The 27,065-nt window shown below is 35.2% G+C and overlaps 1 protein-coding gene across 3 annotated transcripts in view; it reads left to right on the top strand.

Annotated features, from left to right (window-relative positions):
• LOC125801274 (zinc finger protein 239-like) overlaps nt 1–27,065 on the top strand; it is a 55,486-nt gene that overhangs the window by 18,245 nt on the left and 10,176 nt on the right. Inside the window, exons 1-2 of one of the 3 annotated variants that reach the window (XR_007438654.1) lie at nt 23,027–23,083; nt 25,630–26,924. The exons of 1 other annotated variant lie outside the window; for it this stretch is intronic. The gene's annotated coding sequence lies outside the window, so the exon portion shown is untranslated. Of the gene's footprint in view, nt 1–23,026; nt 23,084–25,629; nt 26,925–27,065 lie in introns of those variants that run through there. One more of the 3 variants, XM_049477726.1, reaches the window with a different exon arrangement.

The following is a 27,065-nucleotide window of genomic DNA, read 5'->3' as shown; positions in this document are numbered from 1 at the left end:
TAGGAAAAAATAAACCACTATACGATCAATTTAAAATTGTCATACACTGAAGTAACCACTATACGATCAATTTAAGTTTTATACTCTTCAGTTACAACCTGTAGTTTGAGTTCCTGATCTGTGGAACTCTGAATATGGTTTAACTAAAGTATTAAGTGATCCAGATGGATTCTGGATCAAAGGGGGAAGCAAAAACTAGCTTCACAAACACAATAGCTTCACAAACACAATTTGGTCACAGTAGGATAATTCAAATAGTTTTCTCACCTGTGGTGAGATGAAAACTCGGACAACTAACGAGATTAGAGCAAATGACTTGCTATTTCTGGTCAATGGGTCATGGTGAGGAAACATGAAACAATCTATTTAGATGAGAATGTCTCATTGAGTTTTGTTAGTTTCTGCTTGTACCCCAGAACTGAGATCTAGGGTCAGAAAAGAAGAGGTGGGTAATTGTTCAGAGTCCCGAGGAAGAACCATGATTTCTATTTTCATGGGGGTTACCCTTTGGGATGAAGATTTCAACACACTGTACATTATCATAGCAGCCTCTTCTGAGGGACAGACAGCGGGGATAAGCAGATAAACTACAAAAAAAAAAAAAAAAAAAAAAATACATAATCAACATCAATGAACAATTTACTGCTCAGTGTTTCCTCTGTTACAGATCTGTTGGAGCCAGACAGTGCTCCAGCCAATCCAGCATGGCGAGAACAATTTGTGACGTGTCGGATGCAAGCCTGAACAGTTGAAAAGACAATTGAGGTTCAAAGTGGACTTCCCAGATGGCCTGCCTTTCACTGACATTGAAGCAATCGCCATGGACATCCACACACACACACACACACACACACACAATGTGGCTGCTCAAAAGCTGAAGTTGTGATGTAAGAAGAGACATCACCACATGGAAGCAAGCCTCTTGGAAAACCATGGACAACTACTGAAACTTTCTTCATTATTCTTCAGGAACATTTTAAGACCAAGTAACAGACATAACCAGCTCCAATACTTGGTTACATCAACTTTTCTGACATTTATGGTACAATTACAGTTGTATAGTTACAGACCTTTAATTGTTTATACATATGACAATTTATTGTACATATGTTTTTAATTTTTAGTAATAATGTAGTTGTGTGATTCTCCATTTGGGAGAATCAAAGGGGGAATTGATAGAATTCTGCCCATAACAAATTATACTTTAACTCTTTCACCCTCTCCTATTCCCCCAATTGTGGCTCCATCATGTCTGCTACAAAACTTGACCATTCATCTCTGCAGGGACCCAGATTGTTATCTGACCATTTGTCTCTGCAGGGACCCTCATCGTCTATATGCTAATTTATCTGACCATTTGTCTCTGCAGGGACCCTCATACCCCCCATTAAAGTGACCACCCTGCAGTTTTCAAAAGGTATATAATGTTCCCTCAAAATATCTTTAGTCAGATTGCTTCTGATCGACTGACTAAGCTGTGCCCGTGTAGATTTTCTGTCTGCACGTGAATAAACTCAAGTCAACTCTGAAGCCGTCTCCTGACTCCTGAATCGGACACCTGGTTCCTGAAGGCCGAATTTCTAACAATGAGGAACTGCTAAATCTGAGGAAATGCTAAATCTATCACATGTTCTTAACAGCTCACAATTTTTAATTTTATATTTATTAAGCCTTATTTCAGTATCAAACGTTTTGATCAAAGTTAATAGAACTTATTTGATGTCATTTCTATTCACTTGAATAGTTTGGTTCTTGATTGATGGAGTTTCTGGATTTCATAACATGACAAATTAAAAGGATTTATGTTAATAGAGCAACAAGCAAACTTTTTTTTCCATGCAACTGTAATATTTGATTGAATAAATAGTATATTGAGAGTTATTTAACATTAAGGAGTAATTACATTTATTTTATATTACATTTGATTACATTTTATTACATTTATAAGTTCCATCTGGTCCTCAGAGGACAGCCAATATGCCAATGTGGCCCTCGGCCAAAATGAGTTTGACACCCCTGCTCTACTGGTTTTCTCATTGGTCTATGGTTCAGTCAGTCTGATTAAAAATCTGCAAGTTAATCTACAGGGATATTTGGTTGTGTTGTGTTGCTAAAGTTATATACTCTGTTATCTTTTCCTTATTTGGTATTGTTTTGCTAAAGGGTTTTTTTTTTGTATCTCTAAAGGTACTAAAAATATCTAATCCATTTACTTTATTGATTGTTTTATCCAGTACCAGCTATTATCGTTGTTTTACATCACCTTATGTATTTACTCATATTCATATCTATGTGATTCAATAAAAGGCTTTTATATTGCAAGATCTGCAATCTTATCTATTCTTTCAACTTAAGCATTTTAGCCAAAAGCTTTTGTACACAGCCAAACATACATTCAAGCAACCACTATATACAGTGCCTTGCAAAAGTATTCGGCCCCCCCTTGAACTTTTCAAACTTTTGCCACATTTTGGGCTTCAAACATAAATATATGATTTTTTTGTTTGTTTTTTGTGAAGAATTAACAAGTGTGTAAGAATACGGAGGAGTTTTGCCTTACTATGTTCATTGTTCATTGATTAAAGGGTTAATCTGTGTGTAACTAAATCAGCATTTCACTTAATCAGTATGTTATTCAAGCATTTAGCACGATTCATGATGATTCACATTGTGACTTAGAATGTATGTATATTGTGTCCTTGTGCTCAAAGCAAGGCCGTTTTTCTTGCAACTTAGCATGATTGATTTTTTCCAGCAGAACCATGAGTTTCTGTACATGTAATCTATAGTCTGATAAGGTTGGGGTGACCGAGTTCTCAGCTGACGTATAGGATGAATAACTGCTTATCAGTATCAGGATCCGGGGGGTGTGAGGAGCCTCCTCACACACCATTAGACTGAGGCCAGGCGAATGCCTGTATTTATTAGACTCTGTCTAGGAAGAAGAGTAGAGTTGGGCGGGAGAGCTTCTCCCGAGAGGGACTACAGAGCCACAGGTCCTGTTCACACAGCCGAGAACTCTAGAAACCCCAACTTTTCTCACCTTTGGGGTTTTCCTCTTATTTTCACCTTTTTATTTCAATTCATTTTTCAATAATCTTTTTACTCAATTTTTGATGTATCCAAAAAAAACTGTTTTGCTCAGAAGATTCTTTGAATAAAATCTGACGGAACTACAATTTTGGACTGGATCTCCTTTTCTTCTTTATGACGTATCATGCCAGATACATCATAATTCGAACAGTAGATCAATAATCTTTCAATCGTGAAGTGGAACGAAATTTATTGGATACACATTATGTTGAGATACTCAGTATTTTGAGAACATTGGTATTTAACTTGTGTGAAACTGACACCAATAAATCCATAACTCCTGCTATTTACTTACTTATAAGTAGTTTTTCTCAGTAGCTCAGTCGCTGTGAAGTGTGGAGGATAGTTTTGCAATATATTGATTATCGCTGAATCACAGTTTTGAGATATCACCGTTATCAATAATTTTCCACTTTACTGAAATATGCTGAAAAAAACTTGAAAGTGCTTGACTTTTACATGGTAAAAGGTGTTTGAACCCTGTGTTTAAAAACCCCAGCAGCACTGCTGCACCTGATCTACATGTACCAACACAACACACACGAACACGTCACCACATTAGTGTCAATGCAGTTTTAAGAAATATTTACTTATATAGAAGTGTTTTTTTCTCAGTAGCTCAGTCGCTGTGAAGTGTGGAGGATAGTTTTGCAATATATTGATTATCGCCGAATCGCAGTTTTGAGATATCACCGTTATCATTAATGACGGTAACAACCTGACCGTTTGACACTTAGCTAATCTGCATACCAGTAGGAGAGAGCAGAGATAGACTGGCTGTGTATGAAACGGTAGGCAGCTACCACAATCCCTCATGCCTTAGCTGTTCATATGTTAACACCCACTAAATGCTTAACCCTTTACAAGTATTAATATGAACTTTAGGAAAAAGAGTATAAACAGAATTGCCCTTTTTTCTATTGTGAGTTAAATGAAGTCACTGCTGCCTATTCTAATAAGCTAACCGTATGACTAGCTTGATGAGTTCTGGGGACATTTTTACATGGGATGTGTCTGAAAGATCTGTGGAAAAAAAGACATTACTTAAAATAATAAAAAGTATTATTACAAACGTTACAAAAGGACTTTCTGAGCTGAAAACAAAAAAAAAGAAAATATGTTTTATAAAATTTATAGAGATATCATATATATCCTATACCCAGTTTATAGACACATTTGGGACATACCGGGGTTGGACAATGAAACTGAAACACCTGTCTACAGTCACTCAGTTTTGGATCTTAGTTTGCATAAAAATAAATTTATGCCAGTTTTTACCCTGAGCTCTGGCTTGCTCCAATTTTTTTCCTCCTTTTTTCCTCTCTGTATCACAAACTCTTCTAGTTCCTCCCTTTACCCAAGTTTGATTTTAGGAAGTCTTTATAGCCACAGGGTCAAAATGAGACGCATAAACACTACAGAGCAGGGGTCTCACCATGGGCGCAGATGATTATAGTGACCTCATCCGAAATCTACCATCTACAAGCATAAACGTTGGGGTTTTAATTTAATTAACCCTCTATTGCATGAACAACTTTTTAAACATCATATATTTTTTTTAATTGTGTTTTTGTGACTTCAAATTGGTTAAATAATTCAAATTAAAACAAAAATCATAAATTTTTTTTTGGGGGGGGGTACTTGGTAATTTGTTGCCATATGGCAACAACGCGGGTTCGGTGAACATGCTCTAAGGATGAAAATTAAGAAGTTTTAGCTGACTGATACAATACATGCAGAAAAACAGCTATTGAACTATCACTTTCCATAACAAACAATTTGCAAAAATATTTTTTCTGATCAGGAAATTAATATATTTGTTAATATATCATATGAAAATGTGAAAATAGCATAATGTTAAGAAATTAAATATGTTTTCAAGTTAAAATCATATACCTATCTGCAAATACAGTGCCAGGTAACTCAATGGGAGCCCATTAGGATACATGTATAGAATGAATGTCACTGTATGCATGTTGTTGCCATATGGCAACAAATTCATTTTTGCCTTTTACAGAGAAAGTATAACTTTATATTTGGATTAAATGATAAAAAATGAAAGCTTACTTTCCCCAGATTTATGTTGAATTTTTTTATGATCAAAATATGTCTTGAAGTTTGAAAACTAGCAATGTATAGGTTCCCACTTTGACGTGACCTTCACAGTGTGGCGCATCCACATGGAAAGGGTTGGCAAACAGGATTTCCTGATTAACTGATGTCATCAAACTGATAAATATTTCAAAAGTAAAGTCCCATTTTCACACACAATGGGAAAAGTGGTGGATATTATGTCATTCTCTATTGAAAATACTCATAAAAAGAATTTGTTGCCATATGGCAACAACATGCAATAGAGGGTTAACAGTACGTTTGTGGAATTCTGTGTTCCACAATGCCCTCGTTTTTAAACTAGGAAGCGTTCAGTTCAGAGGTTACATTGTTCGGAGCTCCGTGTTCCAGTTCCAATGTAAATTTAACGCACCTTCTCAAGTCCGGGGTTCTAAGGAGCTGGTAACTGCCTGTAGACTACAGACACAGGCAGTTACCAGCTCCTTACGGTACGTGTCCACTGGCACTTTTTTTCAACGCTGGATCTCCTTGCTCGTTTTTGAATTAAAATGAAGCAACAGAAGTAGACAGTCATAAGTTTAATATTTTTATTTTTTTACCAACCTCACTGTAACCTATAGCTCTATAAATCCATATTCTGCCGCTTTCAGCTTCTCTTCTGTGGTTGAAAGGCGCCTGTTCTGTGTGTGTGTGTGTGTGTGTGTGTGTGTAAGAGGCTTGTGTGTGTGTGAAGACGCAGCCTGCTCTTCCCTCATTGGCTGGACGCAGCCTGCTTTTCCCTGATTGGCTGGACTGGACACAGTGCGGTGGCCGGATTTATTTGAATAAAGTTGAGCCGGAGGGCGGAGCTGCGTTAAACGCAACGCAACCCGGCATGCACCGAGGCATGCAGCGGCTCTCTCCATTGATTTTATGTATGATGTTATTATGATGTTATTTTAGTAAGCAGTCGCTGTTAACTGAAATTATAAGATGTAAAATGTTAACATTGTCTTCCTGGTCTTGCCTAGGCTGTAGCAATGAAGAAACAAAAAACAATGACAGCGTTTTTTCAAAAACCAAACAATGTGATATGGAATAGTAGGATGTCAGTGATTTGGCATCATGGTGTAAGAATGCGCGCAGATGGCACTGGGGACATATTGACATACCAGACCAATAACAGTTTCAGTATTGCTAGTGTTGATCAGAAAAGTGATTATTCTAAAGTTTATTGCAGCATATATATATATATATATATATATATATATATATATATATATATATATATATATATATATATATATATATATATATATATATATATAATTTTACAGCTTGGTACCCCCAGTTCAAAATGTCCATCTGCGCCCCTGGGTCTCACACTCGCGGCCCACGGGCCAATTGCGAGACGTGTTGTTACAAACAGCAGAGATGTAGTAATGATTCAGGACGCTGTGACACATTACAAATACGTGCTTTCATGCTGAAATACTTTATATTATGCTCTTTAACAAAGACAGACATGTGGTATGGCATATTAATGAGTGCATAAATTAATTATATATATAAATTAATTATATAATTTCTATTATTATTAGAAAAATAACAAAAGAAAATTTACCCAAAATGTTGACAAAAATATAATCTAACGAATTTCAAAACATAGAAACGAAAAATGTTAAAATGGTATTAATACAGCAGTTTAACACCTGGATCAAACAGTTATAAGGATTTATATTTATGCTTAGTACACAGACTAAGCTTAATAGAGCAGACACAGGCATTCTGCTGTCCAGAATTTTAACAGATGTTTATTCTTACTCAATAGCTGGAGTTTTTGAAATGAAAAATTAAAAGAGAAAAGAACTTTGAACCGGACATAACTTTATTTATGTCATTTATGTCACATTTCACTTTGCTATTATGTAACTGAAAGTCACTTTTAATTTTTTTTTTCATATCTAAAAAATAAAGCATCACCCTGTCATCTGGTGCTGCATGTCAAGTATATAAACCTTAAAAAACATTTGAAATACACAGCAATATAAAGCTATATGTTAGCGTTCATTTCTTATCCCCAGGGCAAATTTATTTAAAAAATGTATATATTAATTAATTGACTAAAATCTCTCCTGCGCTTTAAAATGCTGCAGTCACGCAGAACGAACTTGAAAGCTTGCATGGCACTGCGATTAAAAAAACTTTTAATAAATAAAGTCCTATAAAGTGTAGCAAAATGAATGGTATTAAATTCGAATATTTACTCATATTCAATCAAGAGACATACGCGCTTTCTAAAGACACTGCGCATGTGCTAACCTACATTTGTATTATTATTTCAAGTGTACTATAATAATTCTGTTTTTCTAATATTTTTTGTTCATTTAATAACCTGGACTGTCATTACATTGTCAAAGTGTAATGGCAATTAATAATAATAATAATAATAAAATATGATCTTAAAATAAAATAAAAAGATTATAATAAACTCTTACTACCATAACTTTACCCTGATACGGTGGTTTAGACTATCCAAACATAGTACATGAACTTCTGCTGGAAACATGCTCTAATATTGTGCTACTTTTGTGCTTTTACCTTTAAATATACACAAAAGGGTAGCACGGTTTGTCAGGGTAGCACAAGTCAACAGAACACCAAATCTCTCGTCTCGCCGTGTGGGCGTATCTTGAATCCAAATAAGGCTACAGGTGTAGTCAATTTTAAACTTTTAATGATTAAATGAACTTTACTGTGCTCTATATAAATCCATATTTTGCCGTTTGTGTGTGTAAGGCTCGAATGTGTGTGTGTGTGTGTGTGAAGTCCCTGATTGGCTGAAAGCAGCGCGGTGGCTTGATTAATTTGAATAAAGAATGCGGGGTTGCGTTCAACGCAACCCAACCCAGCTGGTATGCAGTGGCTCTCTCCATTGAAGTGAATAGGATGCGATGTGCTGTTGAAGATACATCAGCAATGTTATTTTATTCTTTATTCTGTTTATTGTTTATGTAAAAACTGGGTTTGCAACATTGAACATTAATCAAGCAATCGGTTATTTACACTGGAGGAGGACCCTCATTTACTGTGCCGCTGAGCATTTACAGTTTAAAAGGGATTAAAAATATTATAAATAAAATTAGAAAAATTAGAAATAAAAACTGACATTTACTATAGACGGAAAAAATATAAAGATAAAAAAGGAAGAATAAAAAACTTTAAAAAGATCATAAAAATTAATACATCAAAAATAAAAAATATATATCTTATGAAAAAAAAATATTTGATCAATAAAAATAATAAAAATATTTAAAATGAATTAAAAAATAATTAATATAAAATAAAAATTCATTTAAAAAAAAACAAAGGCTTTCTAATAGTGCGCAGAATAATATCAGTTTCAGTTAGTTTCGGTTTCAAATAATTGAAACAGCTCACCAAAACCTCAACCTATACTTTATATTTGACAATATTTGATTAACTTTACAGGTCCTCACTCATCTTAATAAATTTAACTAAACTGAGTTGTTATATTATTTGAAGCCTCGCGCTGAATTCAGCTCGGCGATGCGAGAGAGAGAGCGGCGCATTTTGCCTGCACCCTAAAAAATGCTGGGTTATTTAAACTACCCAACTGCTACGTTACTGAGGTTGGGTCAAAAATATGGGTTATTTTTTCGTTTGTTGGGTAATTTTAAACAACCCAGCGCTGCTGGGTTTGCAGTGCGGACCTGAGAGAGAACATGCACGTCACGTCAAGTCACGCCCCGCCCCGCCCCGCCCTGGACGCCGACCGCACCATTTCCCTCCCGCTGGAAGAGGCTCCTGTGGGAAGTAAATGGCTGAAATAAATATGTAAGTAAAGTGCTTAATCTTGAGTTTTTATATAAATATGTCGATTTAATGCTAGACACCAAGTGTTTAGATTCATTCTCCCTCACAAATTGAGGCTGAAAGACGTACTGTGAGCATTAGGTAAAATTAGCTAAAAATTAGCTTGTTAGCTAAATTGCTAGCTATGCAGTGTTTGATAACTGGGTAAACCTTTGGACAAAGCACCTTCGGCTGGACTAGTTTCGAGTTGCGATAAAGGGAAAAAAATGCTTTTGTGGAATTATGTTATTTTAGCTAAGGTAAGCCTCTTAATATCAAATTAGCATGTTAGCTGCGCTAGAGATTTAGCTAGCCAGCTAGATAACTAACTAGATTTTGCTGACTAACGCTAGTTTTTACTTTTTACACTGAACATAGGAAGCTATTTTATCGTCCTTACTGCTAATTAGCTGGATATCTAGCTAACTAGCATCAGTAGGCGCCATTTCATCGTGCAGATGAGTTGAAACTGTGTTTTTGAAGTTGATAAACTCTGCTTGAGTGACTTGCATTAAAATGTACAGTATTTGAACTAATATTTAATATATAATATATGATGCATTTGCATTTAATTAATTTAGCAATTTGTTCCACTATCCTACTTTTTCATGCTGTGTGTATAAGCAGTGTTTTAATAAACTACCTGTGCACTATCTTTCTCAGTGCCTTGTTTTAAACGTTAGAGCCCTTGGAATCTAGCAATGAAGTGTGGAGCTACTTTGATATTGTAAATGATGTAAAAATGTAAAAGAAAGTCCATATTACACTGGCTTTCTCCTTAAAGCTATATACAAATGCTGAAAAGTACCTTAAAAGGAAGGAACATAGATTTTAGTACTTAGTTGCTTTCGAATTTTTCTTGAATTATATTTTAAGTCTAGCTGGAAGAAAAGGCATCTTGTTGGGTTCCGCTTTAAAAAATAAAATGTTAGTTGATGTGGTTTTGTTAATACAATTTATTTTTCTTCAGTTCTGTTAGATTTTTCCTGTTCCATGGATTCATTTGTGAAGGAGAAATTACATGAGTGGAAACTGGACTCTCTGATTCCTAGGTCTGAGTGTAAGTTAACCTTCATATAAATAACTTGAAAGTATTTATGATGGTCATTTCATGAATGAATGAGTCTGCGGCAAAGTATTGGTTAAGGTCTGATCCAAAGTCTGAGCTTATTTTTCTTTTTTTAGAACAAAGAGTACCAAAGGTACAGTATAAATGTCACAGTGAAATTTTAAGGGGAGTTTCACCAATTTTATTTTTGTCATTTACCCAGTGATTGAATATGAAATATTAAAATATGTATTTAAATAAAAGTTTAAAATATTTAAACTATATGACAGCAAACTTATTCATTTTTGCTTCAATCTTAATGTTGTTCATTATGTTTGAGTTAATTTCTGCTCTGGTACAAACTCAGGGGCATTATTTTAACCAGAGTACATTGTCATTTAGAATGAAATTGGTGATCTCAACTTCAGTTCTGCAAAAGCATTTATTTGTTGTCTTTTTATTATTGCATGCACACTTCTTCTCAGATGAAGAAATGAAAAAGGAGTTTTCTTTTACTGGACGATGCTTCCATTGTGGCGCTAGTTCCTGTGATTGGTCCCAGACTGAAACTGAGGTGACACCTCAGAAAACTGAATGAGGTAATTAGACAACAGTCTACTAATGGGGTATTTGGGGTAGAAAAAAGTGCTAACTGTAGGGGTACAGTCAGTGCTAGAGTGGCTAAAATCTCTCTATTCCCATAAGCCGGCTGGTCATATTTTGTCTTTACAGAAACACACCAGGGATACACGGCTGTAGGGGGAGATAGTGTGTGCATGTGAAAATAGCTTTGCCAAATTTAGCAATTTTTTCATCATGTACATATATTCCTGTTAATACTAACTTGTTTCTCGACAGCCAGATATCTGCCAAATTAGGTTATTTAAAAACTGATTCCATCAAAAGATTTAAACTGAAGATAAGTTTTTTGATAGATTTTTAGTTTATTGTCCACATCTGCACTAATGTTTTAAAGATTGTATGGTCAAGAAAAGTTGCTGAGAAGCCATGAAAAAGTCATGGGTTAAAAAGTATATTAACCTTGTATTATTCCTAATATAATGTTTTTCTTTTCAGATGCGCAAGGTGAAGAGGATAGAAGAGCTTCCGTCCGAGCTACAAAGAGACAAAAAAATAATAATTTATTGATCTGCAACCAGTAAGTTAATATACATTGCTGTGAAAAAGTATTGGCCACCTTACATATTTATTTTCATTTTGCCTTTTTGTCAGTTGCATTTTTTTAGACTAATTCACACATTTTAACAATATAATCTGAGTAATTTTAAAACTATTTAAAAATAAATCATTTACTTTATTAAAGGAACCAAAATGGCCCTATGTGAAAGTATTGCTCTACACAAGTCTTGTATTACATTAGCGTCCAGTCGTGTTGCAAAGATGGTCACATAGTGAACTGACTTGTCTATAAGGTTTTAGATGAAAGCGTTCTCTTCTGATGTAAAATGTATTGTAATACAAACATTGGATTGATAGCAGCTTATGCTCAGCATGTTTTATTTAAGAATGTTAGTACTAATTCAAAGCAATAAAAGTACTAATTCTGTTTAAATTCTCATCTTTACAACAGGTTGGGACCATTATGGGGAGTTCCTGTCCGAGGCACAAGTCACAAGACCATACCCATTTGTTTTGGCTCTAGGTACATGCCAACATACATACCACTGTATAGTATTTTAATGTGCAATGCAGGTTTCATGTGTTGAGATTTTTTTGTTCTCTGCTGTTTCAGCACTGTAGGACTAATAAAGGATTATCTTTTTGTAGGAGATGATCGGCACTGCTCGCAATCCTTTGTGGTCATCAACAGGGAAAAGAAATGTTGTTGAGGAATGTTTATGAAATGGAAATGAAATGGTTGTTGTTGATGACTGTTGTTAAGAAATTACTTTGAGAAATTATCATGAGATGTACTTATTCAATAAAGCATTTTATTGTTGGTACTTAAGTATTATTTAATTTTTTTCAATGTTTATGGTGTAAAAAAAACTTGCATTAAAAGGTCTAAATTTTACATTTATTCGTACTTCAAAATCAACCCAAACTTTGGTTAAGTCAACCCAGCAAAGTAGTTAAAATTACATAGCGTTTGGGTTGAATGCTTAACCCAAAATGCATGGTCAAATGAATAACCCAATATGCTGGGTCAATTCTACCAAGTGCTGTGTTTGTCCAATATTGACCCAGCGCTGGGTTGTGAAAACAACCCAATTTGGGTCAATTTCTACCCAGCATTTTTTAGAGTGTAATACTTAAGGCTGGACAATAATTCAATAATTTAAAAACACTGATTGTCTCCAATAATGTTTTTGTAACTTTTAAACAAATATATTTTTATTAAATATTGGCCTGGAGTTCTAAGACAGCAATGGTCCTCCAACTAAAAAATATTCTTAAGAGGCATTTAGTATTTACAGCATCTGTTACCGACTGACGTTCATTACAGAGAGCTGCGTCAGTTCAGTGCATTAATTTGAGAAGAAAAGACAGAACCCAATAGGCATATGTATAGCCATACACCTTATATAAGGTATATACACCTTATATAAAGTTCTTAATACCAATACAGAAATGAAGAAATTTATTGTGTGTAAAGGATGATTTACACTTCTTACATAGGTATAGGCTTCATAAATGTATTTAAAATAAATAAAAAAAGTATTTATTGATTTTAATAGTTCCTAGAATTTTTTTTGTTACAGATGTACTGAGCCATGAGACTGCAAAAATGTATATAAAAAACTGTATGCTAGAACTGCATCATTTTTAATTTCTGCCTTTTTGTTCAGCACAAACTAAAACTGGCCTAATGAAAATACTACAATTGTAATTTTAAACTAGCAAAATTACACTGAATAATAATGAGTAATAATGAGTAATTCATTATTCCACTAATTTTCTGTTGTGTTTTTTATGTTTTAGTTGAGTGCAACTCAATTAAAAACAACGAAAGATGGGTCTGTACCGGTGAAGGAGGTCTCGTTGGAGTGTGCAGACCAACAGTATGAGGTCACTCTGTGGAGGGAGTCGGCCACAGAGGGAAGCTGATAGGGTCAACAAATTATCCTCAGGCACCTTAAGATGAAGGTGCAGGAGGGTAAATTTAACTCAACCTCCCAAACTACGGTCAAGGTAATTTTTATATTATTAATGTTGTTCTTGTCATTATTATTAACTATATATACATATACAAACACAGACATGTACTGTGTTTTTGTTGTGTAGAAGGGCATTTTTGGGCATATTTGCGGGTAGCACCTTTCGCATAGAAGCATTGTAAGTGTAAAAGAGCCTGAGTTAAAGTTAATTCAGTTTCAGAATTTCAATTAAACCATGTTAAATAAAAGTGGGGGGTAAATTTAATAATTTATGCACTTTTTAATATGCCATACCATATGTCTGTCTCTTTTAAAGAGCATAATATTAAGTATTTAAGCATGAAAGCAGGTATTTGTAATGTGTCACAGCGTCCTGAATCATTACTACATCTCTGCTGTTTGTAACAAATCAAACCACATTTACATATTTAGTGAGTGACTCCTTAGAGCAGTGGAAACATGGGCCGGTTCTTAAAAGGTTCCCTGGAACCGGCTCCGGCACCAGCACTTTTTTGGTGGAAAAGAGGTATAAGAAGAGACGGCTCTTTCGGCTTGCAAGTAGCTCTTTATATTTTTTGGTTGCTTAATTCAATTTATTACCAAATTATGTGTACAATGAATTAATAGAGTTGAAACATACATTATATAAAATATATATTATTTATATGGCTTTATTTTTATAAAAAATAAATAATGAAATACAAAAAACAAAGTCATCTCAAGTAAACAAACAGGTCCAATGTAAATGTGTATACTATTTTCAAATGTGCAACTCTATACAGTGAAATAAACAGCGCTGAACACCATCAACAAAGTGTCACTCAACAAAATAAAAAATAATTGTGCAAATCAAAAAAAAACAAGCATCCAGGTGATGTTTTTTGAAAACTTCAGCAAAGATTGACATAAAAAGGAGCTCATGTTTGAGGGTTTGATTGGTTTCTGTTATGATCTGCCCTGTTGTGGAAGAGGGAGCTGATGTTGCTACAAAACACAGTTTATGTGAGGTCACATGTGTAAGGTGTGGGTAGATCAAGCACTTCAATGTTGAATGCTCTTTTTGTCAATCAGAACGTGAATCATCTTTTTTTATGTTCCATTGTATCTTAACTCTGGCAAGACTTTTCTTCTTTCTTTTTAAAGAAAACTAAAATCTCTGTAAATATGAACCTTGGTGATATATATGTTTTTTTTTCATACACTGATCTTGATTTTAAGTATATTATTAATATTATTATTTTATTGAGTAAATACTACTATCATCATTGTAAATACTTGATTTGATATCTTCTTACTGGAATTTATTCCACTTTTGAAAACCTTTAGAGATTGCTAATAATAAGAAATGCCTAAAAACTGTAAGAGTTTATGAGGAGCTTTCACTGTTGCCTCTTGTTAATATTTCTCTATTTCTATCATTAGTTTTCTTCCTTAATGTATATTTTATGTTGTCTTCTACTTTGGTTTATATGTATCATCGTAAAACTTTAATTTATACGTTTATATTTATATATATATATTGGCTCACTCTCTGAAGTCAGCGCTTGTCGTTTATTTCAAAGAGCCGGCTAAGAGTCTGACCCATCACTACTAATAACTACAGTGCCGTAGTTTAACACTTTATTGTTGTGCTGTTGTACCAGAAAAGAATGTAGACTGTTAAAACTTACTCCTATCAGCATGTTCTGTGTTACAGGAACCAGAGTCACTGAAGATCACAGTGGAGATGGAGATCGTGGGAATCTCCACAAAAGGCGATGAGACTGTTCTCCTCAGTGACACCATGGAGGAGTTCAGCGTTCCCGCCACTGTGTGGAGTGGTGACGTTAAAAGTAGCTGTTGTGAGGGAAGGGGAGGTCATTTTAAACATTGAAAGCCCACTTTTTAATGAACCATAATGTGGTAATTTGACAAGTTTTTGTGTTCAGATTGTAATATTTCTTAGCATGTTCTGTTAGGGTTTTTTGGGGGGTGAGGTTGTATGTGTTTGTGCTTTTGATTTTTGATTGTGTGTGTTGTGTTTAAACTAATTCAAAATAAAATGTGTTTAATTGTTTTTATACCTGTCTTTTGAATTTAAACACATTCAATTAAGCTTACTATCCTTTCCTGCTAAAACAAATATTCTATGGTTTCTATATTTTTCTGCTGGTTTTGTGGTGTTTTGCAGTGTTTTTCTAAAGGTTTTTATCAGCCCTTTTAAACCCTATGAAAGTATTTTTTATAATTGGCATTTTTCAGAAAGACATGTGCTTGTGGTTTATGATCATAACTGTTTCTGCGTTTAAGAGTTTACACTGCTGGACTGAAGCTATACTAAACCATAAAGAGGCATATCTGTGCTGCACCAGCATTTATTCAATGGTATTTGGATATTAGCATTTAACCAAAAGTTTTAGAACACAGCTCAATCAGCCAAAAGTATTGGCATTCCACCATTTAGCCACAGGCAGTAGCTTTTATACTGTTTGTAACAAAACAAACGATAGTGTGATATAAATTTCGTCCAACACTGTATTGGATGATTTACACTTATGTATGTACAGGCTCACAAATCTATTTCTTTATTTTAATAGTTCCTATAAATGTTTTGTTACAGATGCACACAGCAATGAGACGATATAAATAATAGTTTATGCTAGACGTTCATTATCTTTAATGTCTGATTTGTAAACCACATTATCACATGCACTGTATAAAACTATTCGCCATTCCCTGGCTCTTAAAAGTTTTTATTAAGGACGCAGACGGCGCGGTTGGTGCGGGAATTTTTTTATTTTTTCTCCCCTGCCTTCATCTTCAGGTGGGTCAGAATCAATGACTTCCCAGAGCAGATTTATTCTTTGTCTGATTTCTACCTCAGAAGAGTGTCAGACTGTTTATAAACAAATACTCAGCACAGAATGTCAGATTACCACACAGCATTTTCTATCCAATAAGTAATCACTTAGGAATGTGTCTGATTGACATCCCAAAAACCGCACCGTCCACCAACTGTTGGTCCTCTGCCCGGGGCACCAGGAGTTTGGTGATGCATTTCACCCGGATGGGAGACTCCTTTTAGTAGAGAGTCGTCGACTGTGAAAACATTCTGCGCAAACAAAAGAGCACAACGGACTAAATATAAAATATTTGTTATGTTTCACCTAATTTATTGTATTACCCATGATTCAACTGTTCATATGCAAATATTTTATTTGTTGATTGGTTGGGAGAATAAACCATAATATTAAACTGTTTTGGGTTTTTATCTTTTTTAATTGCTTGGTAGAGATGCGTGGTGTTGTTTCCACCCAGACACTTTAAAATGGGGACACAAGTGCTGCTAAGTAGGAAAATATCCATTTTAATTATTTTCATATATATTTCTTATTATGTAATATTTAATCAGTGCTAAGCGTTACACAACAGAACAATAACAGCAAAATAGCCCCACTTAGTCCAAAAACAGTTTAATAATATATAGTTTAATAAAATATTAGAATATGAACCGTTTAATCATGGGTAATACAATAAATTAAGTGAAACATAATGAATTAAACAGTATAAACATGTTATTTTGTATGTTTGTGCTCTTTTCTTTACACAGAATGTTTTCACGGCCGACGACGCCCTACAAAAAGGAGTCTCCCATCCGAGTGAAATGTATCACCAAACTCCTGGTTTCCCAGGCAGAGGGCTGGCAAGTGGTGGACGTCGCGGTTGTTGCTATCAAGAGCGTTGGAGTGGGTTTGATATGGGGGGGGGGGGGGCTAATATGAATTAAAGCCCACCCTATAGTGTCTTAGAACAACATTTATGGAATTACTTTTAATCACAAATGAACCATTTTTTGTCTGTACTTCTGTTTGAGGGACAACAACACCCCAACAGCCACAATGGACAGTCGAGGGGCTGCACGGAGAACCCTTCCAAGCACCACCAGTGAACTACCAAAGTCCACCAGAAGTCTCAGAATCTCCTTATCATCTCCTAACCTATGTGGCTCAAGACAAAGCAACAACCCCAACACATGGCTACACAGAGAACTGAGAGAATACTATGCACAGTATTTAAAAGTACAGTTGTCTATGCTCTCTGGGTGGGTACAGTAGGTGGCGCTTTATCTTGAAATTCATAATTTCTATTTCATTTTTATAATACTTAAGAATACATAAGAATATGTAAGTCTTGATATCACAATCTTACCTATATTGTTTACATCTTATATATTACCTTTATCTGTTCTTTTTCCAATCCCCTTTATGCAAAATTATAATCAGTAAAAATGTTTATTTGACTAAATTGGAATTAAAATATTTTTTACTGATGAAGCAATGGAGCAAATTTGGTTGAATTCTAAAGCCCAAAACCTTGGCTAAATTGTGGAATACAAATACTTTGGCTGAGAAGTAGTCCAAAAACTTTTGGTTAAATGGTAAAATTCAAAAACTTTTGGGTAAATGCTGAAAAACAAAAACTTTTGGTTAAATGCTTACGTGCAGTATCTCTCTCTCTCTATCTCTCGCTCTCTCTCTCTCAGGTGAGCCATGGGAGAGAGTTGTGGGTGGAGACTACAAAAGGACCTGAACCAAGATGGCCGACAGAGAGAGAGAACCATGGGGTATGCTTTAAGGCCAATGCGCTCTTGTAGCCTAATTTTATTGTATTACTTCTCTGATGTGGTTAACTTAATCCCTCTTTTTGGCTAAAAGACAACTCACTGGTTTGGCTGTACCACCTTGGGTATGCAAACAGGTAAAATAGGTGCACCTGTACATTTTTACATCATGTAGGAGTTGTTTGTATCGGTCCCTAGGTAAGAGGGCGGGTGCTACCCCTTGTATTTAGGTTATTAGTTAGGGAGTATCTTTTCTTTATATTCTTTTTGTACTTAATTTGGCTTCAGGTAGTTTAATATGGTTATGTTTTGTTGTGTTCTTTTCTGTAGCACCGTCCATAGTTTACATTTCCCAGAGTGGTACTTTCTTTGTTGTTTTATACAGCATATGTAAATAATGTAAATACTGCCATGGTTTGTTGTATGTGCAAATGAGTGGTGGGAAGCTAAAATTAAATCAGATTTTTGTACCGCTATTTACTGCCTGTTCTCCTCTTTCTTACTTAAACTCTGCTGGCTCTTTGACTTAGGATAGCCATGTGTTATGTTCTCCATATTTTTCTTCCTAGACACATGTGGAGGATTTTAACACTTAAATCTAAAAATGTTTGGTTAAATGCTAAAACTTTAGATGAAATGCTAAAATCTAAAAACCTTTGGTTAAATGCTTAAATCCAAAAATATTTGGTTAAATGCTTAAATCCAAAAATATTTGGTTAAATGCTTAAATCCAAAAACGTTTGGTTAAATGCTTAAATCCAAAAACTTTTGGTTAAATGCTGAACTCCATATGATTGCTCAGTGGTTGCTAGGCAGTTGCTAACGTTTTTCAGGTGGTTGCTAAACTGATGCTATTTGATTGCTAGGCAGTTGCTATCATTTCTAAAGTGGTTGCCATGCAGTTGCTAATGCTTTCCAGGTGGTTGCTAAGGTGTTGCTAACTGGTTGCTAAGCCCTGGCTGGGGTGCCGTGGTGTCCTAACTTTTGATCAGTATCTGCTCCATACAGCAGCTCCTCCAAACACACACAGTACTGGAAGAGCAGGGGAGAGAAAGGCCCCCCCCATTCATTCCTATGGGGAAACTTCGTAAGACAATTGTACGAAAACGTCAAATCGTCGAAATTTCCGTAAAGAACGTCCGATTTTTGTCTTCATATCTCAAAAATTGTGACCTATGTGGATGTTCAAAGTTGTCCCCTATTCATTTCCTATGGGGAAAAAAAGTGCACGTTTACGAAGTTTTTACGAAAAACGTACGATATATCGCTTAAAAAGCACAAGCAACCTAATCGGGTATAGGTCCTACGATACTGCTAAATTTAGTATTTCTACGTCACAAGCTGTAGGAGGAGATAGTGATTAAATTTTGAGCGCAGGATAAGATAATAATAAGAAGAAGATTACGAAGAACAGTCAGTTGACTTTTCCAAGCAAACTTAATAATAAAGTACACAGAGAAACAGATACAGGACTACAGAGTGTCCTTTATGATCAGTGGAGCTAAAAAGATGCTCAGTGAGTGTATGGTCGTAGGTGTATGGTGTATGGAGCTGGTCATAATATTCTGACTTGACTGTGTATAAAATGGTTAAGGGTAAATTAAATACATTCTTCCACAAAACAAAATTGGTACCACATTAAAATAAGACTTTATAAAGGGTTTATAAATGGTTTACAATTAGTTTATTAATGGTTACTAATTAGGTTGTAAATGCTTTAAAATAATTAATCAGTTATAACACATATATAGAAAGGGCAACAATATAGATGGCTGTGGGTTCATTATTTCATAACAGGTCATTGTTGCCCTTTCTACGTATGTGTTATAACTGACTATTAATGATTTTTAAGACATTTACATCCTAATTAGTAACCATTAATAAACTAATTGTAAACCATTTATAAACCCTTTATAAAGGTAGTCTTATTTTAAAGTGGTACCACAAAATTAGTCCCCCGTATGGTTATAGTGTATTTTCACAGCATTATTTAACACTATGTTTTTCATAGCTAATTTCAACCCGGATGCAAGCCACTAGAGATGGGCCTGTTCCTGTTGGTGAACTGATCTTAGAAGAAGAGGGAAAGCACCACGAGGTGGCGCTGTGGAGAGAGGCAGCGCTGGCAGAACTTGCCCTCTTGCAGCTTACAGAAATTACACATCTGAATATTGTGAGGTAAATTATTACTGCAGCTGTTTAAAGGAGGTGGTGTTAATGTTGTTATGGTTGTGTGTTGAGTTGTTTCAAGGGCAAAGCAAACTCACATTGTTATACAAGATGTACCCTGATTACTTTAGATTACATTAAAGTGTCATTTCTTCCGTGCTGTCCCAGGAAATATTGACAAATGAGAAATACTGTAATTTTTCGGTATTCAACTGTCTAATGGTGAAAACTGGAAAAAATATTTTTACTTGCAGAAACCTGAGAAAAAAACAGAAGAGGGATTGTGGTGGTTGGAGTCTCTGTGGGAAGCAACACCACTCTCCTTTTGACAGAAGATATGGAGAAGCTCATCGTTCCACACAATGTACTGATCAGCTAATTAAGCACCTTCCAATCATCGTAAACATTTCCTATGAGGGAGGCGTTATTTGTTCTATTGGCAGCCCAGCTTTTACAGAGGCATAAGGCCTTAAAAATGTCTTTTCACATACTAATCCAGTTCTAATCTGACCCATAATCTGTTTGTTTTTCCATCCCCTGTTTTCTCCTTTTCAGTTTAGGGGAGAAGTTATATACATGGACTTGATTTGTAGTCAATAACGAGTATAAACTTTTGTTGAATAGCCCACCTCCGATCTCCCCCAACATTCCGAAATACAGTGCGATAGTTTATATACACAGATAGTTTATATACACAATACCTTCAGCTAGTCAAGCCACAATAAGTCAACTGACAAGAAATGCTTAAAAATGATATTATAGAGATATTTTCAGCAACAACTGGAAAGTTATGCATTTCCCCAACATTAATTTTCAGACCTTTCCTGGCTTAACTACGACAAGAAACTGTGTGTATAAGAGTGCTTTAATAAACTATCTGTAGGAACTGTGTGTATAAACAGTGTTTTTAATAAACTATCTGTAGGCACTGTGTGTATAAACAGTGTTTTAATAAACTATCTGAAGGTACTGTGTGTATAAACAGTGTTTTTAATAAACTATCTGTAGGCACTGTGTGTATAAACAGTGTTTTTAATAAACTATCTGTGTACTTTTAAAGTTCTCACTGCCTTGCTTTAAATGTCATCATCCTTGGAATTCTACCAGTGAAGTGTGGAGCTACTTTGAGTTTGTTGTTAATGGTGTAAAAATAGTGTTTTTTTTGTATGGGTTAAGCTATGCCCCTATCACTAGCATTGTGGTCTATTGGGAGCATTAGCTAACAGGGCTGTATTTCAGAATGCTGGGGAGAACAGAGGTGGGCTATTCAACAAATGTTTGTATTTGTTATCATGATTCACTACACCCTAAGTCCATTTCAGTTCACCCTTAACAACAAACTATTCTGCTATCTGAACTTTTTTTGTTCCAGATGTTCATATCTATGTACAACAATGAAATACTTATATAATTAAATTGTTAAAATAAAAACACATTTTTGTGCATTATATTTATTGTTTTATTTTGTTCTTTTTTTGTATATTAAAAAAAAAGTTATTGCTGGAAATGAATCAATCTGCTGTCAACTTCAGGAAGCTTCGGTTGATTCATCACTTCAGAACAACCTCAATGTACAATGTACAAAAGTTACAAGTCACTCAGATTTAGGAGACTCGGTTAGTCTTATTTAGAAAATGTTGACCATACATTTATTATGATATAAAATTGTAAAATGTGAAGTTTTAAAAACAGTTAGGTTTAGTTATTCTTGTGATTCGACTCCTACTGATTCATTGAACAGAATAAAGTGAAGCTTGTGCAACTGGAAAGTTATTCAGCTCTTTCTGAGGTAAGATGTGGTGGATATGGTGGTGATAAATTACGATATTATAAAGTCACTTTTCATATTGTATGGGAATAAGTAATGTTTTATGTGATGTATGATAATATGGAATATGTTTATTTGTATATCATGTATTCATGGTGATACGTTTTTTATTATTATACGTTTATTCGTTGATAATCTCAGAGGCTCACTTTGTGGCTGCTAGCTAGCTTTCTAGTTATAATTACCAAACATGAACGCTAGCCAACACCTAAACGCGGTTCTCTTTCAGAAAAAAATACCTTAAATGTCTTTAATTGATACTCGGATGTACAAATTAAGATCATTCAAGTTTTCAAAGAGGTAAAACCCGCTTTCAGTGTCTAGCCATAATAAGAGAAAGTGAGCAGCTAGCCATAGCTCACTTTATCTCAGTCCTAGGCTGTATTCGAAATGGCATACTACTATACTGCATACTGCACTAGTATGTACTGCATACTACACACCGCCCAGTATGTAGTATTCAGTAATGCAACACTTTTGATTGTAGTACCCTACACGGTCCCGTGACACACCAGTCAGTGCTCTGAAGTGCTCAGAATTCCTCAGAGTGAGTTGTAAACAGAAAGAACATGAAAAATGTCCTACCTTTTCATTATTAAGACTAATGAGATCTGCATACTGTCCAGAACTGCAATTGCTGCTTTAATTTTAGAGTTTAATGTAAGTTCAGTTAACCCAATTCTAACAACCATTTAGCAGCAGCCCCCACAACCCAAGTATGTTCCAGTTATATTTAAATATGTTTTCCTATTTATTTTAGTAGATTACTATTTTCATCTATGTAAGTACCAACAAGAAGAAAACATTTAAACAAACTCTCATTCATATTTACACAATCTCAACAATAAAAGAAATGAGACAAGTTGCATCACCGCAGAGATAATTATTAAAGCTTATAAACTGCAGTTTTAATCCATTTAAATGAGCTCTGTGTGTAACTCCAGCATCAGTAGCAGTAATGCTAGTAAATCTACTGAATAAAAACATTAGTTTTAGAAAATGGAAATATAGTGGTATGTTTTCTTTCCTATTTTAGTGAAATACTTTGTTCTACTTTGTAAAATTAAAGGAAAACTCCAGAGAAGTAGTTATACAGTGTTTTAAATGAGAGTTTTAGCTGTTTTGCTCCATTCAGCTCCATGCATTGAGGACTCCCTCGCGGGCTCCCTCTAGCGGTGATGGGGTATAATGTGATATAGCGGGGGAGGGGGCGGGGCTCCACATAACCCGGATGAGGCTGAGCTTCCGGGGACTGTAGCTGGAGCGGAGGAAGAGCGGGATCAGCTGAACAACAGAAGGTATGGAGAAGTTTCTCTCTCTCCATCACGCTGTTCTACATTCACTCCTACACCCACATCAACACCACCCACACCACCTTCAGCATGTGCAGCATTTACACCACCAGCACTGGATCTTCTCCTAGCTCTGCTCAGCAGTCTGCAGTAGGGGGTCGGGGAGCTGGGGATGGGGGGCTTTACAGATCATACATAGCCCTCCCCCACATCACTAACACACACCTGAGATAAATCAGTTCTGTGGAAATTCCTTTTTAAGTTTGTGTGATCAGTCTCTACACATTTCTTAGTTACACTAATTTAGTTTAGTTTAGTTTAGTTAATTTTCCTTTACTTAATCCGGTTCCACCACAACAGTTGCTGGTAAGTCATGTGACTCTCCCGTCAAAATAAAAGTCCACTTGTAAAATATTAAATGTAAGAATGAAAGATTTAGTGATTATAGTGAGGAAAAGTTCAGGCAAGAAGAGGAATTTCACAAGTAACATTTATTAGCTTACTGATTTAACAGAAAACTTGCTATTTCACTGTAATAACAAACACAAATATTAGCAAATTACAACATCTTTAGCCCCGCTGTTTTTAAGAAATCCCAGTTAAACCATTACTGTGGAATACAGTCTCCAGCTGCTCTTTTGCTGATACTTTAATAATGATGATAATAATAATAATAACAAAAACATGAATTTGATAATAATAATAATAAGAAGAATCACACTTTGAGCAACTTGACAAAAATACACAATTAAACATTTGTGTAAGAGGTTAAAAAGACTACAAAAATAATTGAAAAAGAACTACATAAAATAATATGAATTCTTACAAATTGTTATAATTGTGTTAACCTTTAGTAAACAAAAGAGACTCTTATGTTTTACACTCCTGTTGGAGGTTGGTTGATGTGTTGTAACAGTAAAAAGGTCATTATTTTGCTGTGATTTTATTTTGATTACTACATAAATTTATATTTATTACTACAATTCCCTGCACCAACAAGGCAACTGCATGTTTTTTTTTTATTAATTATCCCTCCGCGCCCCCCGTAGCTCCAGAGGAACTTGAATGCAGCTCCGTGAAAAAGTGCTGTTTTAAGCAAATATAAGGATTTTTGAGAAAAATTACTGGCAAAATGAGCTCTTATATCAGTTCTAGTCACTCTTCTGTGCATTTTTAGCGGGTATTGAAGCATATTTTTATATATAAAATTATATATAAAATATATAATTATATATATATAATTATATATATAATTATTTCTGCCCCGGTCGGGTTATCGGATCTATCGGATTTCCAAAAAACACATCTTGAACTCAGGAGCGCATATCACTGTTAGCCTAAAGCCAGTGTGGTGGAAAATAATGAACTGTTATCAGGAGTTGTTAAAATGAAAAAATCAGGTTTGTGAAGCATTGATTTGGATTAATGTATTTGGTTAATGTGTGGAAACTTTTATAAATTGGTTTTGTTGTAGAAAAGAAAATGAAAGGTGGGCTACCCCCACCTCTCGTCCGGGGTACAACTCCCCTGCGTGTTCGTTTGATAGAGAGAGTCAGACAGTGGAGTGAAGTTGAAAGCAAACCAAGCATTTATTACAAAGTGCTGAATATTCAGGAGAACCCACACATGAAAGACCGTCTAACAGCCGTCCCAGCATAAGTTCTGACCCCCCTCTGATCTGACTCCATGTTTATACCCCAAATGACGTGAAACCTGCTGATGAGGCGTTGCTAAAATCATCTCATGTTAGTATGCATAATTTCACGTGTTAGTAATCCGTTTCACGTGTCTGACCGGACCACTAGTGCTTGGCCTTGACTGTGTTCTTCCAGGATGGAGCATCGTGGCACTACCTGTGTGTGTGCGTCACCCCCCGCTTTGAAGCAGAGGTTTTAGGGAGGCACTCACTCACCAAAAGGCCGCTTTGATCTAAGGCCTCTTCTGTAGCAATTTAGCCCCGTACCAGTCGAGTTGATGACCGTTAGTTAGGGTCATGCAGTAAACAAAATACTTCAAGCCTGAGCTACATCTCATATGTTATATGTTAATGTGTTAGTAAATGTATCATGTGGGTTAATTTGTCATATAATAGAGTCTGTGTTAGTCACATGCCTGATCAAACAATGTTTACTATATATGTGCAGAATATATTGTGAGTATTGGTTAATCTTCTATATAAATGCGTGTAAAATACACTGTGAGTAATAAAATGATCAAATACAATGTGAGTATTGGTTATGCGTATAGAATACAAGGTTTCACACAATGATTATGTAATTATAGATACTAAGATAAGTAATCATAACTGAAAGATATTTGTCAATACACCCAAGGTAAAATAAACAGTTACTCTTCAGTTTAAAGGAAAAAGCTTTGGACATCATCTGTCGTGATCAATGTAGAATGAATCAAGCATCGGCAATGTGATTCGAACCTCAAAGCTTCATATTAAAGGGTAACATCACTCACTTAGAATGACTTAGAATCTCTTCAGTTAATTGACCTGCTTTTATTTTAATATTCAATGGCATTTTTCTGTGTTTTTTTTCCAGAAATGAAAATATTTTCCTGAAATTCATCACCAACAACCAGGATATTTAACTAAGAGCAAAGTTAAACTGCTGAAAGAGGTGAAGCAGAAGCCTTCCTGAAGAATCTCCAGAACACGCAGAAACAGTTTGCTACATTTAAAAGACAAATGAAGCAAAGTCCCAACATGGAGAAACATCAGCACTCTGTCAAGAGTTTTACTCAACAGAGTAATCTCAAAAAACACCAGCACATTCACACAGGAGAGAAACCGTATCACTGCTCAGACTGTAGGAAGAGTTTTATTACACAGAGTAAACTTAAAATACATCAGCGCATTCACACAGGAGAGAAACCTTATTACTGCTCAGACTGTGGGAAGAGCTTTAATCGACTGGAGACTGTCAAACGGCATCAGCGCATTCACACAGGAGAGAAACCGCATCACTGCTCGGACTGTGGGAACAGTTTTACTACACAGAGTCATCTCAAACTGCACCAACGCATTCACACAGGAGAGAAACCGTATCACTGCTCAGACTGTAGGAAGAGTTTTACTACACAGAGTAAACTCAAAATACATCAGCGCATTCACACAGGAGAGAAACCGTATCACTGCTCAGACTGTGGGAAGAGTTTTACTACACAGAGTAAACTCAAAATACATCAGCGCATTCACACAGGAGAGAAACCGTATTACTGTTTCGACTGTGGGAAGAGTTTTACTACACAGAGTAATCTCAAAAATCACCATCGCATTCACACAGGAGAGAAAAATGTCCCAAATTTGTCCCATGGCAATTAAAAGCTCAAATCATAAATTCCACCAGAAACAAATATGAACTGTATTTAACAATTGATTTTACAGGTTCAGCAAAACTATTCTTATCCAGGGATGATGTGTATAGAATTCCATGTTATGTTTGTATGTCTTGTATGTTTGAATATTCCAGGACATTCTTTGTGAGACAGAGCTCAGTTTTTAGGTTAGTTACTGTTGCGCAGTAAGGTTACAGGCTCATTCACTCCCTCTGCTGGTGTTCTTGTTTGTCTATGGTTCAGTCCAATTAAAAATCTGTTACTATAGAGGGATATAGAGGGATATTTGGTTGTGTTGTATTACTCAAGTTTTATACTCTTATCTTTTCCTTATTGAATATTAAATGTTGCTTATGTTTTTTTTAATCTCCAAAATTACTAAGAATATCCAAATAATGTCGTTTCTTAATTGTTTTTATCCAGTACAAACTATTATCTTTGTATTACTTCACCTCTATATTTACCCATGTGTGTTTTAATAAACGGCTTTTATATTGCAGATCTCCAGTCTCATTGTGTTTTCTCAACACATGTTTGACATGAAACCTATAGGCCTGAGATTGTCATATCCAGTTATATTAAGACTATGGTTTGTGTTTTTTTTCTCCTAAATCTCTTGTAATGTAACTATGCATAACCA

Source organism: Astyanax mexicanus, chromosome 4 (assembly GCF_023375975.1).
Source record: "Astyanax mexicanus isolate ESR-SI-001 chromosome 4, AstMex3_surface, whole genome shotgun sequence".
NCBI lineage: Eukaryota > Metazoa > Chordata > Actinopteri > Characiformes > Acestrorhamphidae > Astyanax > Astyanax mexicanus.
The sequence above is the reverse complement of the archived record's forward strand: the minus strand, read 5'-3'. Positions and strand labels throughout refer to the sequence as shown.